The sequence below is a fragment of the Erinaceus europaeus genome, chromosome 8, assembly GCF_950295315.1.
Source record: "Erinaceus europaeus chromosome 8, mEriEur2.1, whole genome shotgun sequence".
Taxonomy (NCBI): Eukaryota; Metazoa; Chordata; class Mammalia; order Eulipotyphla; family Erinaceidae; genus Erinaceus; species Erinaceus europaeus.
The window spans coordinates 48411247-48427379 of NC_080169.1; the positions used below are offsets into that span (position 1 = coordinate 48411247).

Genomic DNA, 16133 nt, shown 5'->3' on the forward strand with positions numbered 1-16133 from the left:
TGAGGTGGCATGATAGTTACTAAAGAGTCATCGTTAAAGTATGCCAGTCTCTTGCCCAATACCTACTACTTCTAAGTGTCTATTTATTTATTTATTTATTTACTTTTTTTCTTCTTCTCTCTCTGGATCCTGATGGAATTATAGTTCAGAGCCCTCTGAGAGTAACGACCAAAATTCTTTATGGGGTTCAGAAGGTGGGAGGTCTGGCTTCTGTAATTGCTTTTCCATTTGACATAGGTGTTGGCAGATCAATCTATACCCCCAGCCTGTTTCTATCTTTCCCTACTGGGGTAGGGCTCTGGAGAGGTGGGGTTCTGGAACACAGTGGTGACATCATCTGCCCAGGGAGTTCAGGATGAAATCACAGGAGTATCTGTAAGTTGGTGGCTGACACACAGTGAGATATAAAGTAGGACAAAATTTTTAATGAAAATAAACTAAAAAATAGGGATAGAGCTGATGGGAATAGGGATTTTAGGGAGGAAAGAAGCTAAGAAGTCTATTTTAGTTATGTTCCTAGGGCGCCATGACTGGTAATTTTTGCTGGAGCTTGATAGCTCAACTTCAGATGTGCTGTGCAGATGTCCCCTCAGACTAGTGCCAGTTCCTGCGAGAGTTGGGACATTCTTGGAGCGCCTGTTCCGCCATGTTGTCCCCTCAGGCTAGTGCCAGTTCCCGTGAGAGTTAAAATGATATTCTCAAAGTGCCCTACCCAACCAATCCTGTCCCGGATCGTCACTCCCGGTTTTTGCCCTATAAATCCCTTAGATGATGCCGCATCTCGATGAATATCTGGCGGGGCGATGTTGCTAAGAACTGGCAGCCATGGAACCGGGGTGGAACGGATGGTTCCAGAAATTATCCTCATGGAGGAATATAATTTGGAATAGACCAAGTGGACATGGGGGCTAAGGAACCATACTGGGGCACAGTATTCTGCAGTGGAATAGCATAATGCCAGAGATGATGATCGTAGTGTGGAAGCGCTCGCGACCCATGAGGAGCTGGCCAGTCTTGCAATGTTGTTATTCCTCGTGCCCACCTTTGCTGCAGTTTTTATGAGATGTTCGTGAAATGACAGAGTGCAATCGAGAGTAATGCCAAGATAGACTGGCTGGGCTTCATGCCAGATTCTTGTATCGCCAAGCTGCACATTAAGCTCACGCAAGGCCAAGGCATGGTGTAGATGGAAAACAGATGATACCGTTTTTGCAGAGCTAGGGATTAGTTGCCATTTTTTACAGTAATCAGATATCAGAGACATGTCTTTCGTGAGTGTTTCCTCGAGGATGTCGAACTTGGATGCCTGAGTTGCACAGCAGATGTCATTGGCGTAGATGAACTTCCTTGAAGAAGTTTCTGGGAGGTCATTGATGTAAATATTAAATAGCGTAGGAGCCAGAACAGAGCCCTGGGGGAGGCCACTTGAGACAAGTCTCCATCTGCTAGACTTGTCACCCAGATGCACCCAGAATCTTCTGTTTTGGAGAAGAAACGATATAGTGTTGGCCACCCATGGAGGCAGGCATCTTGAGATCTTGACTAGGAGACCACGGTGCCAGACCATGTCATAGGCTGCTGTGAGATCAACAAAGACAGCACCCATCTTTAAATTCTTCTGGAATCCATTTTCAATGTAAGTTGAGAGGGCCAGGGCTTGTTCGCAGGTAGATCTTTCTGGGCGGAAACCAGCTTGGGTGGGTGATAGGAATTTCTCTGTAAGAGGAGAAATACGTGACAGAAGCAGCCTCTCAAGGAGTTTGTAACACATGGAGAGGAGAGAAATTGGTCTATAGCTGGCGGCCAGTGTTGGGTCTTTCTTTGGTTTCAAAACTGCTATTATCTTCGCACGACGCCAAATTTTGGGCATAGATTCGGATTCCAAGATGTGGGACAGGAATGAAGTGAGCTACTTCTTTGCCGCGGGGCCCAAGTTAAGAATGAGTTCTGGGGTGATGTTATCATAGCCAGCAGCCATTCCTGGTTTAACCCTCTTCAAAGCGTCTTCCAGTTCAGACAGTGTAAAGGGAGAGAGAAGTTCAGTGTAGGCATAGGGGACCAGATTGGGTGATGAGACGTCAAGCGTTGGACAGGGTGGGCAAAGATATCCGCGTATATTGGCAGGTCCGGTCGAGCGTAGATGTGGGAAATGAACTTAGATGATGCCGCATCTCGATGAATATCTGGCGGGGCGATGTTGCTAAGAACTGGCAGCCATGGAACCGGGGTGGAACGGATGGTTCCAGAAATTATCCTCATGGAGGAATATAATTTGGAATAGACCAAGTGGACATGGGGGCTAAGGAACCATACTGGGGCACAGTATTCTGCAGTGGAATAGCATAATGCCAGAGATGATGATCGTAGTGTGGAAGCGCTCGCGACCCATGAGGAGCTGGCCAGTCTTGCAATGTTGTTATTCCTCGTGCCCACCTTTGCTGCAGTTTTTATGAGATGTTCTTTCTTCAAAAGAAAGACCCCAAATCTTCATCTACAATATTCCAGCCTATAGGTTCATGATTAGTCAACAATGTGTTTGGCTTTATATGCTAACTCTTCTTTCAGCCACCAGGTTCCAGATGTTACTATGATGCCAACCTGACTTCCCTGGGTAGACAAACCCATCTATATGTCCTGGAACCTCACCTCCCCAGATCTCTGCCACACTAGGGAAATAATACGGGCTAGAAGTATGGACTGAACTACCAATGCCCATGTTCAGTGGGAAGCAATTACAGAAGCCAGGCCTCCCACCTTCTGCACCCCATAATGACCCTGTGTCTATACTCCCAGAGGGGTAAAAAATAATAAAGTTATCAGGGGAGGGGATGGGATATGGATTTCTGGTGGTGGGAACTGTGTGGAGTTGCATTCCTCTTATCCTATGGTTTTGTCAGTGTTTCCTTTTTATAAATAAAAAATTTAAAAATATAGTAATTCTATGAAGCACCGATATGAATTGGAGAAATGAAAGGGAAGTAAAAAACAAATATAGATGGTAACCTTGAGCCAACTACCATAGTAGAAGGCTGGAGCATAATCCCATTAGAACAGTATTGGAAATGATGCAAAATACATACCCAAGGGCTGAGACAACTAGGATACGTGCGTGTCATTTCCCAAGAGTTATTGCTTAACAGTTACATCAAAGGTTTTAATTAGCATATGCTTAGATAGAGAAACATTTAGCATTTCTGCAAAAAAAAAAATGTTTCTAAGCAACAAGAGGCTGCTGGAAATCATTTGAATTCACTGTTGCTCAGCCAACTTTTTTTTTTCATTTTTATTTATAAAATGGAAATGTTGACAAAACTATAGGATAAAAGGACTACATTTCCACACAGTGCTCACCCCCAGAGCTCCAAATCCAATCCCCTCCCTTCATAGCTTCCCTATTCTTTATCCCTCTGGAAAGCATGGACCCACGATCATTATGGGGTGCAGAAGGTGGAAGGTCTGGCTTCTGTAATTGCTTCTCTGCTGAACATGGGCATTGGCAGGTCAATCTATATTCCTGTCCTGTCTCTCTCTTTCCTTAATCAGTCAACTTTTTTATTCTTTTGATTTCAAAAAGAGAGATGGCAAAAGGGAGATAGAAGAATATATGGATGGATAGAGAATAGATAGATAGATAGATAGATAGATAGATAGATAGATATGAAAAATACCACAACACTGCTCCACTACCTGTGAAACTTTCCATGATGCTATCCATGACACTCCCCTGTAGTACTTGGACTCAAACCTGAGTCCTTGAGCATGGTAAGGTATACATTCAAACAAATGAGCTGTCTCTCACCCAAACCTGTATCAAGAATAGCCTGCCTTTCCTTTTATTTTTTTCCTTTCTTTTGTTTTCTTTTTTGATAGAAACAGAGAGAAACTGAGAAGGAAGGAAGATAGAAAAGAAGAGAGAAAGAGACACACTTGTTGTACTTCACACTTGTGAAGCTCCCCCTACCCCACCTTGCAGGGGGGCTTGAAGTTTATGTAAAAATCAAAGTTTACTTAAAGTATTGTGGTTTTCATTATCTATTTCTTAGGTCAATGCCTTGCTGAGAATATAGTGTTTGATGACTGAAATACTGATGTTATAAAAAGGTTTCTCATATTTGAAATCTAAATGTCAACCTAATCAAAAGTTTCTATTAAAAACTCTTCTGATTTCACAACTTACAGAACTTCCTCAGTCATCATTATCCCATGACTGTAGCTCTCAATGACAAATATATATTATTTTGTATAATAATAATTTGTCTGTATGAATATGTGTGTGTGTGTGTGTGTGTGTGTGTGTGTGTGTGTTACTAATTCAAATGCCTTTGCTTAGGAACTGAGTTCGTTAGAAAGCACATTGAATAAATTTTTTAATGTCTCTTGTGGAACTTTAAAATAAAGCACTACATTGATGCTGTCTTCACTTAACTGTAATAAAGTTTGGATGAGGTGATACATTTACCTTATTAGAGTGGAATAAAATCTTCTGACAAAGGAATGAATTTAAGTACCAATGAACTCACCAGCCTGAACTAAAACTCTCAGTTATTTATCAGTTCAATTCAATGCTTATTTTTCATTATATTTACTGCTAGTTATCTTTCCATCCATAGAATTGAAACTATAGTTAAAATAAGAGGTAAGATTATTTTAGTAATGTGCTGCCAGAAATTGACCCCAGGGTCTCAAACATATGAACATATCATCATCTCTGGTTTCATATTAGTGTAGTTTTAAGATTTACTTTAGTCTTCTATTTCTTTCTTTTTTTTTTGCCTCCAGGGTTATTGTTGGGGCTCGATGCCTGCACTGTGAATCCACTGCTCCTGGAGGCCATTTTCCCCATTTTTGTTGCTCTTGTTGTTGTCATTATTATTGTTGTTGTTGGATAGGACAGAGAGAAACTGAGAGAGGAGGGGAAGACAGAGAGGGGAAGAGAAAGATAGACACCTGTAAGACCTGCTTCTCCACCCGTGAAGCAACCCCCCTTGCAGGTGGGGAGCCGGGTGCTCGAACTGGTATCCTTATGCTGGTCCTTGGTCTTTGCATGTGCGCTTAACCTGCTGTACTAATGCCTGACCCCCACAGTCTTCTAAAGATTAAATAGATGTTAACTAGTAAAGCATGATGCTTTTAAGTAGGAAAAATATTTTTGTTTATATTCAAAATATCTAACATATTTTATTTAAACCTGATAACACCATGTTTAATTATTTTTGCTTTCTTTCGATGTTAACTGCTTATACAACCTGCCAAAGTCAAAATGTCGGTCAGTGTTTATTAAGCATTAGAACCCAAATCTGTTTTGATCCATTTGCAATGTACTGTCAGGTAGTTCATAACTGACCTAGTGTAGATGACTTTGTTAGGGTAAAAACCATTTTAATCATTTCCTTTTCGGGCCAGATGGTGGCACACCTGTTTAAGTGCACATTTTGCAATGCACAAGGGCCCAGGTTAAAGCCCCTGGTCCCCACCTGCAGGGGGAAAGGTTTGCAAGCGGTGAAGCTGGTCTACAGGTGTCTGTCTCCCTTTCTATCTCCCTCTACCCTCTCAATTTCTGGCTATCTCCAATAAAGAAAGATTAAAAATTAATTATTTTAAAAAATAAATAATTTCCTTTTTGTTCCATGACGTATTTTAAAAACAACTGTGATGTAAAATTTAAGGGCAAGAATTATGTATGTCTTATATTTATGCCATCAGTTCATCTGGTCTTCTGGATATTGAATTTTCCTTAACTTCTGTAAACAATTTATGTAAACAGAGTGCAGAAGAATTAATATCTTTTGCCTAGTCTAATTCCTGAGAGTCACGTCACTATGTTAAGTAGTCCTGTCCCGACGACCCCACCAATGTGTCCTGGAGCTCAGCTTCCCCAGAACCCCGCCCCACTAGGGAAAGAGAAAGACAGGTTGGGAGTATGGATCTACCTGTCAACACCCATGTTCAGCAGGGAAGCAATTATAGAAGCCAGACCTTCTACCTTCTGCACCCATAATGGCCTTGGGTCCATACTCCCAGAGGGATAAAGAATAGGAAAGCTATCAGGGATGGGGATGGAACACAGAGTTCTGGTGGTGGGAATTGTGTGGAGTTATACCCCTCTTATCCTATGGTTTTTGTCAGTGTTTCCTTTTTATAAACAAAAAATTTTAAAAAGTAGTTCTGTCCCTTTCTGGGGGTATGATTTCATGTGCAAGGCATTACGTTCAGTATCTCTAACCTACTTTTTTTCTGGTGATAAAGAGCCGTTTTTCCTTCTTCCAAGTGAAAACATAAAGAACAAAAGCTCAATATTAATCAATTTGTTTATATCATAAAACTTGTACACAATATCTCAGGATTCCAGCGGTTATATACTATCTGATTCTAATGCCCAGTTCCCCAAAGATTCATAGAATAGACACATCTTTGCAATGCCCAATAGTCCTAACAGGCTCACAAAATTAATGTAGAATAACAAAATAATGATTACTTTAGTAAGGCTTGGTACATAGATTCTTTGTGATACCAACTTGCCTCTCTGGCCGTTTTTGATACATAATATGGAGGACAAGGAGGCACTTTCATAGAGGGCATTTATATTGTGCTTTATGATATATGGGGGAAGGCAGAGAGTTTATCTTGTGACCTCTTTTTCTCAGTTGCTTTCAACTCAAAATAATCCCTAGAGTGGTTTTCTCTGAATTTCTTTGTTATATGCATATACAAAGAAACATAGTTGCTTAACTCATGAGGGGATCAGGTCAATGTTACAATCTTTGCAAAGAAAAAGTTAAAAAAAAAACAACAGAGGCATATTTTTTCCTAAAGTTTGAAAGGCAGTTAGACCTCTACAATGCAGGACAGAATTTGGATGCTAATCAGCCGCTATCAGTACTATATATATATTTTTCACCAGAGCACTGCTTAGCTCTGGCTTATGATGGAGTGGGGGGGTGGGGGGGGTTTGAACCTGAGACTTCCAAACCTTGGGCATGAGACTCAGTCTTTTTTTTTTTTCTTTCTTCTATTTGTTTTGTTAGACAGGACATAGAGAAATTGAGAGGGGAGGGGAAGATAGGGAGAAAGAGAGACACCTGCAGATCTACTTCACCACTAGTAAAGCTTCTTCTTGCAGGTGAGGAGTTGAGAGCTAGAACCTGGATCCTTGCTCATAGTAATATATATGCTTAACCTGGTGCACCACCGCCCAGTCTGCTTATTAGAGCTACTTACACAGATCAAGAACAATGAGGCAGAGGCAGAACATGACAACTTGAAAGAATATCCTCTATCCAATGTGATTGTTCTACTATAGCATACAATCTTTTCTGTATTAGATAATTGATGGGAGCATGATAATATGGAGGCCTTTGGATTAAGTCCACCAAAGAAGAGGTACACCAAGAAGGTTAAAGTTTAGGAATACTAGTTGTAATAAGGACAGAATGGTTTAGGGTTGGTGTGGCAGGAGTTAGAGATAGCACCTGAAGTGGAGGCCAAATTCCAGTTTGGGGATAGGTATAAACCCATATGGTATTGAGTGTGTTTCCTGATGACAGTGGAGAATGAAATGTTACAACAAGCCTCTTGACAGTCAGATATTTGAGAGTTTTCTCTTTGAAATCAAGAGAAAATGAGAGATTCCTCTATCTCTGTGAGAGGAGAGATGCCTAAGTTCAGCTATCATCTGATTCCAAATTGCAAACCCTAGTTCTAGTTCCTAAGATAAATTATTCAGCTTTCCTTTGAAAATGTAAATATGGGAGTTGGGCTGTAGTGCAGCGGGTTAAGCGCAGGTGGCGCAAAGCACAAAGACCGGCATAAGGATCCGGGTTCGAACCCCGGCTCCCCACCTACAGGGGAGTTGCTTCACAGGCAGTGAAGCAGGTCTGCAGGTGTCTATCTTTCTCTCCCCCTCTCTGTCTTCCCCTCCTCTCTCCATTTCTCTCTGTCCTATCCAACAACAACAATAAAACAACAAGGACAACAAAAGGGAAAAAATAAATAAAATAAATATTAAAAAAAAAGTTCAAAAAAAAGAAAATGTAAATATATGGGTCATAGTCACTTAGTTACATAAAACTAAGATTTTAACCCATTTTTACAATTACTTCAGTGTATTCTCTGTCATATGAATTATATTCTAGCTTAATTACTTTCTTTCTCTTCTACCTGTATGGATTTTTTTTAAAAACCAGAGCACTGATCAGCTCTGGTTTATGGTAGTATGGGAGATTGAACCTGGGACCTTGGGGCTATTTCCCCCGACCTGTACATGAAAATTTTTTTTCTTAGATGATTTTTTTCCCCTAGCTTTTCTTTTTTAGTAGAAGCGATGGCTTTTTGGGAGTACATTATGTTCAGAAGCCCAAATGGAGGGAAAGCTACATCGATGAAAAATCTACATGTAGCTATTGAGAGCAATACATTAGCGTGGTAAAACACTCTTGGCCCTACCCACCCTAACAGTGCCTGCTGCCTCCAGTCAATACTCCAGAAGAATACATTTCAAGGTCTCCTGATAAGAGACATAGTGCTGCCTGAACTGTGACCTGGCTTTGGGACTATTATATTTTCTTAGACTGAAAGCTTTCCTGGTGCTACAGCCTATTCTCTGCATTCCCAACTTCACAGAAAGAGCGACTAATTAACAGTTTTGACTAAGTATCTAGAAAATCGTGATATTTAACCACCTCAAGAATGTTGGATTAAATGAATCATGCCTATTACAGTGATATTCAGATGATAATTGTTTTGATTGCTAAAGCCCCAGACAGTGAGAACCAAAGTCATCTTACTTTCATACCTGGCTTCAAGTCTGAACCATATCTACTTGTAGAACACCACAATTTGGAGAACTTGGTACCTGAATCTGAAGTTTAAAATCCTCAAAGGCTGATACTATACAAGTTAAATGTATATATATATTGATTCCCGGGGCTTCACTGCTCTGGGATGACTTTTTCAGATTGAAACAGAGACAAAGAGGCAGAGAATGAAAGAGACCTCAGCATAAAAAACTTCTTGCAATGTGGTAAGGCCTGTGCTCCAACTTGGGTCACACATAGTAAAGCAGTGTATTATCCAAGTGAGATATTTTTCTAGCCCTTATTATTATTTTTTTAGCAGATTTGTGTTTTCTGTGAAGATCATCTAATCTTCCCTTAATATATTAGGATCCTTAATTGAACTAGAGCAAAATCTTCTCTTATCTATGTACTTTTATCCATGCCATGCTTGTTTGAGTTACATACTCATTTATTAAACAGGCTTTGAGAGCTCTAAAGACCCACTGTCTCTAATTTCATACAGCAGCTCAGGTTGTTTAGTGACTTCCTGATGGACAAATCTAGAGGTAGATTTTTACTCCCAATCTTCCTTGAATTTGTTAGCCAGCTATTATAATAGGTTAGCTATTATTCCACTGGCTTCATGTTCTACCTTCTCTTGATGTCCTTCCTTCCTTCCTTCCTTCCTTCCTTCCTTCCTTCCTTCCTTTCTTTTTCTTTCTTTCTTTCTTTCTTTCTTTCTTTCTTTCTTTCTTTCTTTCTTCCTTTCCTTCTCTCTCTCTCTTTTTGCCTCTAAAACTAGTCCTCTGTAATGTTGAACCTGATCAGGAAATGACACTTTGTCATAAAGATAATTTTTTTTTTTTAGCTGAAAGCAATTGAGGAACACTAGAATCAGGAAAAATTCTCTACCCTTCAAAATTGCCCTAAAATCAGGGAAAGTCTCTTTGTGAAAGTGCTTCCCTCTCTCAAACCAGGAAGGAAAGAAAATTTTTGTCACTAGAGGTGAAGATAGTACTGTAAGTCTGAATAAACACATTTAAAATACTTTATTTATAAGGGAAAGACACTGGCATACTTTAATGATGGCTCTTTAGTCACTATCAGGCCACCCCATCAGCTGGGGCCCTCGTCAGGGAGTCCTGAGATTCCTAAACAGACATGATGGGCCTAGACCTCGAATAAATCCCTCTCTCCACAGTTACTGGTCATTTCTATCAGGGATAACAAAACAGGCCCCTTTGTGGGCCCCCATAGGACCTTTCCCTCAACTTGGATCAACAATGGTAGAGAATGTTCCATCCTCCAAAGGGAGGATGGACAACATATTCTATGCTACTCCTAAGGAAGATGGGTTCTGTTATTGGGGCAGCTTGGAACATTCCTACTCATGACCACAGAATGTGAACTTAAATCTACAGGGATACAGAGGTCACATAGGTTCTTAAGCTGAATATGGGCCCCAGATCACATCAAACTGATGGGTTTTACAGTTAACAATATTTATACCCCTTTCCCATATTAGGGAGCTACTCTCTTCCCTGATCCAGCTTTCTGGTCCTTTTTCCAGCCACGACATTATCTCCCCAGACAATAACTTAGATCCACCTGCACATCAAATTTCAGGTTCAAGGAAAAAAAAAAAACCTAGTATATCCACAGGCTCTTTGTAATATAACTAAAATATGTCTAATAGCTACCTACAAAACAGAGACCCCCCCCAACTCCTCATCTGCACTATTCCAGCCTTTAGATTCATGATTAGTCAACAACTTTTTTGGCTTTATATGTTAACTCTCTTTTCAGTCACCATGTTCCAGATGCTAGCATGATGCTGACCAGTCTTCCCTGGACAGACAAACCCACCAATGTGTCCTGGAGCTCTGATTCCCCAGAGCCCCACCCCACCACCCACTAGGGAAAGAGAGAGGCAGGCAGGCTGGGAGTAAGGATTGGCCTGTCAAGGCTCATGTTCAGTGAGGAAGCAATTACAGAAGCCAGACCTTCCACCTTCTGCATCCCACAATGACCTTGGGTCTATACTCCCAGAGGGTTAAAGAATAAGAAAGCTATCAGGGGAGGGGGTAGGATACAGAGTTCTGATGGGGCAATTGTGTGGAGCTGTACCCCTCTTATCCTATGATTTTGTCAGTGTTTCCTTTTTATAAATAAATTAAAATTAAAAAAATAAATAAAAACCAAAAATACCTTATTTTATTATATATACATAAAGAAAGAAAGAGAGAGAGAGACTCATATGAAAGCAAGAGAGAGAGAGAGATTAGCTATAGTAGTATGGTGGTAAATGTGGTGCTGGGGATCTCTAGGGCAGCTTCAGATATGTAAGCCCTGTGCCTTACTAGAGTATCTGTTGACCAGCTTTATAAGATACTCTTATTTTCTATTAGTGCACACCACAAATTTATCTTACCAGTTTCCTATTCATAGAAGTCCAAGCCCCAGGCTCCTGTGATGAATATTGGACCCAGATGAAATCAATGGGGTTTACAGTTAACAATAACTGTATACTTATCCCATATTTGGGAGCTACTCTTTTCCCTGACCCAGTTTTCTAGTCCTGTTTTTACCTCTGACACCATCTCCACAGACATTACCTCTGTCCCTAGTAAAGTCATGGGTCTCTTGGAATATACTTAAAATAGACCTACTAGCTTTTTCCAAGGTAGAGACTCCAAATCTCATCATCTATAGTCTTACCTTTAGGTTCCAGATTATCTAACAATTTGTTCTGTGTTGTATGTTTCACATTGGTTTGGTCTCGCTCTCCCTCCACCAGGAGAATTGGTTTGGTCCTTGCTAGTTTTCCGGGAGCCCTTCTCCCTGCCCCCGGAACCCCTACAGAGTTCCAGAGTTCTTGGCACGGCCATGTGAGGAGAAGGATGCTGGACAGATCTGTGGTGATTAGTTTGGGTTGGTTTATGAATCGTTGTTCATGAATAAGGAAATACAGCTTCACTGCCCAGCAATGTGTCCCCAAGTCTCTGTTCACCACCGCGAAGCTAGCCCGGCTTGCTGGAGCCCCAAATTTTAACAACAAATGGCGCCCACATGGACCTAACCTGCGCATCTCTCAGATAAGTGAAGACAATTTGGCTACCTATGCACTATGGCCTTCTCTTCTGCTTGTGAAGAGATTTCCAAAGGCCTCTGCCCTTTCTTCACGAGACTATTTCGCTGTTTCTGGAACATATTTTTCTGGACCACTCTGTGGTTTCTGCCCAATGCCAGCCCGCAGGAGCCCAACGTCAGCCCACATGAGCCGGCTTTCTGCCACATGGCGCGGGGCATTGGGTGCAGGCTCCCTCCATGCTGCTCGGCCGCCAGGGGCAGGGCAGCAGACATGGTGGGCAAGGCCCATCATGGCCACCACCCCAGGGTACCTTGGCCCACGCCTTCTGCACGGCTGGCCTACCAGCCCTCCTGCTATGAAGTCTGTACAGATCCCGGACCACCTGGAGACCGCAGGATCCCTGCCGAAACTGGGCCCCCTTGGACGAGATCTCCAGCTTGGGTCTGAAGGCAGATGAGCTAGAATACACAGAGATTCATCCAGAGATCGCAACCTACAATTCCTAGAAGCAGAGCTGCACAGGAGGCCACCTCTGCATGGTGACCCCCCCCAACAACTAAGACAGTACAGATCTAAATTCATGTTTAAAATGACATGTCTTCATAACAAAAGTTTCTCTCCTTGTGTATTAAATACCATGTTTACGTGTGTGTTTAAAGTTTGGTAAACATTAACTTTAAGGTTAAAAATGTAACTTTAAGGCTATATTCTTACCAGAGTTAAATGAAAAAGGTTTTCAACATAAAGGTAAAATTAACTTACATTTAAAGTCTGAGTTAAAAATTAGTTAAAAATCAATATATTTTAACTAAGTTAGTCTAAAAAATAAAAAAAAAAAAACCTGCGCACTCCTAGGGTGTGTCTCCATCTTGAATGGGTGTAACAAAAGGTTAAAAGGATGCTGTTGATATGTAAAACTCTCAAATTCCTTCTCAATTATAAATGTTAGATTGTGCTATGGTTATTCTAATGATTCTCATGCATGAGGCTTTTTTATTTCCATGCTTCTTATGTTTACCCTTCCACATTCTATTGTTTAAACTTTAAACAACCTTAAAATCATACTAAAAAAGACTTCCAATCGTAATAGAGTTATCAATTGTGATAAACTTGTAACCTGCTACAAGTTTTGTTTCATAGTAAGTAAATTGCAGCTGTCAAGTTCTCTACAGAAAAGCGGAATTCCAGCAGCTGACCTTCCTCATACAACGTTCCACCCCCTGACATTCTTCCGTGGACATCTGCTTTAGACTGGCATTTCTATCGGACTCACTGGTACAACTCTTGGACACTTTGCACAAAACTAACAGCTTCCCTTTATGCTGCTGGGTTTCTCAAAGACTGACTGGAGCCAGCTGCCTTGGGACTCTAGGCCATATCCCTGCCCCCATGCTAGGTAATGCCCACAGAAAAAAAAAAACCCTTCGAGGCAAGTAACACCCCCCCCCCCCAGAGGCAAAAGAAGGCCCCAGAGGCAGGAAATGTTTTTTTTTAGCTGATAAATTTTTGCCCACAGAGGCAAAAATGCCCCCCTCAGGCCTTCCCTTGGCAGCACACTGTTTCTTGTTGTTCGCTTACATGTTCCTCCATGTTTGTGCCAGTTTCTTTTTTTTGAAAAAAATGCCTGTACGATATAGGTTTCTGTTCACCTCACACCCCTGATACTATGGTCATTTAGTTAAAAAGAAAAGGAGGAATTCTTGTATGCTTCATATTGGTTTGGTCTCACTCCCCCCCGACCCCGCCAGGAGAATTGGTTTGGCCCTTGCTAGTTTGGCGCCTCTCTTTCTCCCCGCCCCCTATGCTAAGTAGTTCGAGAGTTCTTGGCGCAGCTGCGTGAGGGGATGCAGGACAGATCTGTGTGGTGATTAGTTTAAGGGTCTCTTTCTGCCACCAGAGCAGAAAGACAGGAGAGCACATGTTTGCCCACTCATGAATAAAGCCTCTCTGCCCAGCCATGTGTCTCTGGTCGTCTCTGTCTACCGCTGCAAAACTAGCCTGGCCTGCTGGAGCCCCGAACTCTAACAACAATTCCGCTTTATATCTTAATGCTTTTCAGTCACCAGGTTCCAGATGCCACCATGACGCCAATCTGATTTCCCTGGGTGGATAACCTCACCAATGTGTCCTGGAACCACACCTCTCCAGAGCCCAGCACCAATGGGAAAAGATGAAACAGGCTGGGGGCATGAATTGACCTGCTAATGCCCGTGTTTACAGAAGCCAGACCTTCCACTTTCTGCACCCCATGATGATCCTGGATCCATGCTCCCAGAGGGATAAAGACTAGGAAAGCTTTCAAGGGAGGGAATGGGATATGGAACTCTGGTGGTGGGAATTGTACCCCTCTTATCCTACGATCTTGTCAACATTTCCATTTTATAAATAAATTAAAAAAAAGAAGCACAAGCCCCTTTCCTTTGTCTTTTGGGCCACACAATTTACTAAGCTTTGTTATAATAGCTAAATACTTCTTTTAACTCTTCACTTTTTTTCTATGAAGATTTCTATGTACTTTTAAAAATTAGAATTAAATAAAATTGTACACACTGTTTCCTCTGTTAACTTTTTTTTTTTTTTTTTTTTTGCAATTTATAAACCATGACAAAACATAAGAGGATGAAAAAAAGTTTTTCCTCTCCACAGGGCTTTGTCTTCTAACTACATTTCTTTCTTTCTTTCTCCTTTTTAGTTTTTTTCTTTTTTTTAAGATTATTTTTATCTTTGCTTATTTATTGGATAGAGACAGCTAGAAATTGAGAGGGAAGGGGGTGATAAGAAGGGAGAAAGACAGAGAGACACCTGAAGCCCTGCTTCACCACTTAAAAAGCTTTCCACTTGCAGATGGGGAGCAGAGGCTTGAACCTGGGTCTCTGTGCACTGTAACATGTGCCCTCAATCAGGTGCACCACCACCTAGCCCCTAATTTTTTTCTTTATTAAGAGGATTAATGATTTTCAGTTGATAGTATAATATAGTAGTTTGTACCTGTGTAATATTTGTTTTCTTTTTTAATATTTATTTATTTATTCTCTTTTGTTGCCCTTGTTGTTTTATTATTGTAGTTATTATTTTTGTTGTTATTGATGTCATTGTTCTTGGATAGGACAGAGAGTAATGGAGATAGGAGGGGAAGACAGAGGGGGAGAGAAAGACACCTGCAGACCTGCTTTACCGCTTGTGAAGTGATTCCCCTGCAGGTGGGGAGCCAGGGGCTCGAACCCAGATCCTTACCCTGGTCCTTGACATTTCTCAGTTTTCTAGATAACAATCTAACCCCCTCTAGGTCCTCCTCTACCATCATATTCCAGGACCTGTGCCCTCTCCCACCTGAGTCTTACTTTGGTGGCTTTTTTTTTTTTCCTCCAGGGTTATTGCTGGGCTCGGTGCCTATACCATGAATCCACTGCTCCTGAAGGCCATTTTTACCCCCTTTTGTTGCCCTTGTTGTTGTAGCCTCGGTGTAGTTATTATTATTACCATTGTTGATGTTGTTCATTGTTGGATAGGACAGAGACAAATGGAGAGAGGAGGGGAAGACAGAGATGGGGAGAGAAAGAGAGACACCTGTAGACCTGCTTCACTGCCTGTGAAGCGACTCCCCTGCAGGTGGGGAGCTGGGTGCTCCAACCGGGATCCTTATGGTCCTTGCACTTTGCGCCAAGTGTGCTTAACCCACTGCGCCACCGCCTGACCCCCTTTGGTGCTTTTAACTACTTTTAAACTATTGACTCAACTCATGTTTTTATTTAAAATATTTTTATTTATTTATTATTGGATAGAAACAGAGAGAAATTGAAAGGAGTCTGGAAGATAGAGAGACACCTGCAGCCCTGCTTCTGCATGCATGAAACTTTCCCCCTGCGGGAGGGGACCAGGGGCTTGAACCTGGGTTTCTATGTGTAGTGTGTGCACTTAACCAGGTGTGCCACTGACTGGCCCCTCTCTCATGTTTTTTTTTTTTTTTTAAGAAAATCCATTTTGCTCTCTAAATATGGTGCTGCTACTCAGGTCTATATTATTTACTCACTCATCTATTGGTCATTGTACATCTACTTTGGTCTTTGATACTGAGGAGCAACTGTGACTAATTTTTTTTTTTTTTTTACCACCAGGGCTATTGCTGGGGCTCAGTGCCTAAACAATGAATCTATTGTTCCCTCCCATTTTGCCATTTCAATCCTTCCTTCATTATTTTTTTAAATTTTAATCATTTATTAATGAGAAAGATAGGAGGAGAGAAAGAACTAGACATCATTTTGGCACAT

General features: G+C 41.4%; 1 long non-coding RNA gene across 1 annotated transcript in view; it reads left to right on the forward strand.

The window, feature by feature from the left end:
- LOC132539901 (uncharacterized) overlaps positions 1–16133 on the forward strand; it is an 805919-nt gene that overhangs the window by 161554 nt on the left and 628232 nt on the right. The window lies entirely within an intron of this gene.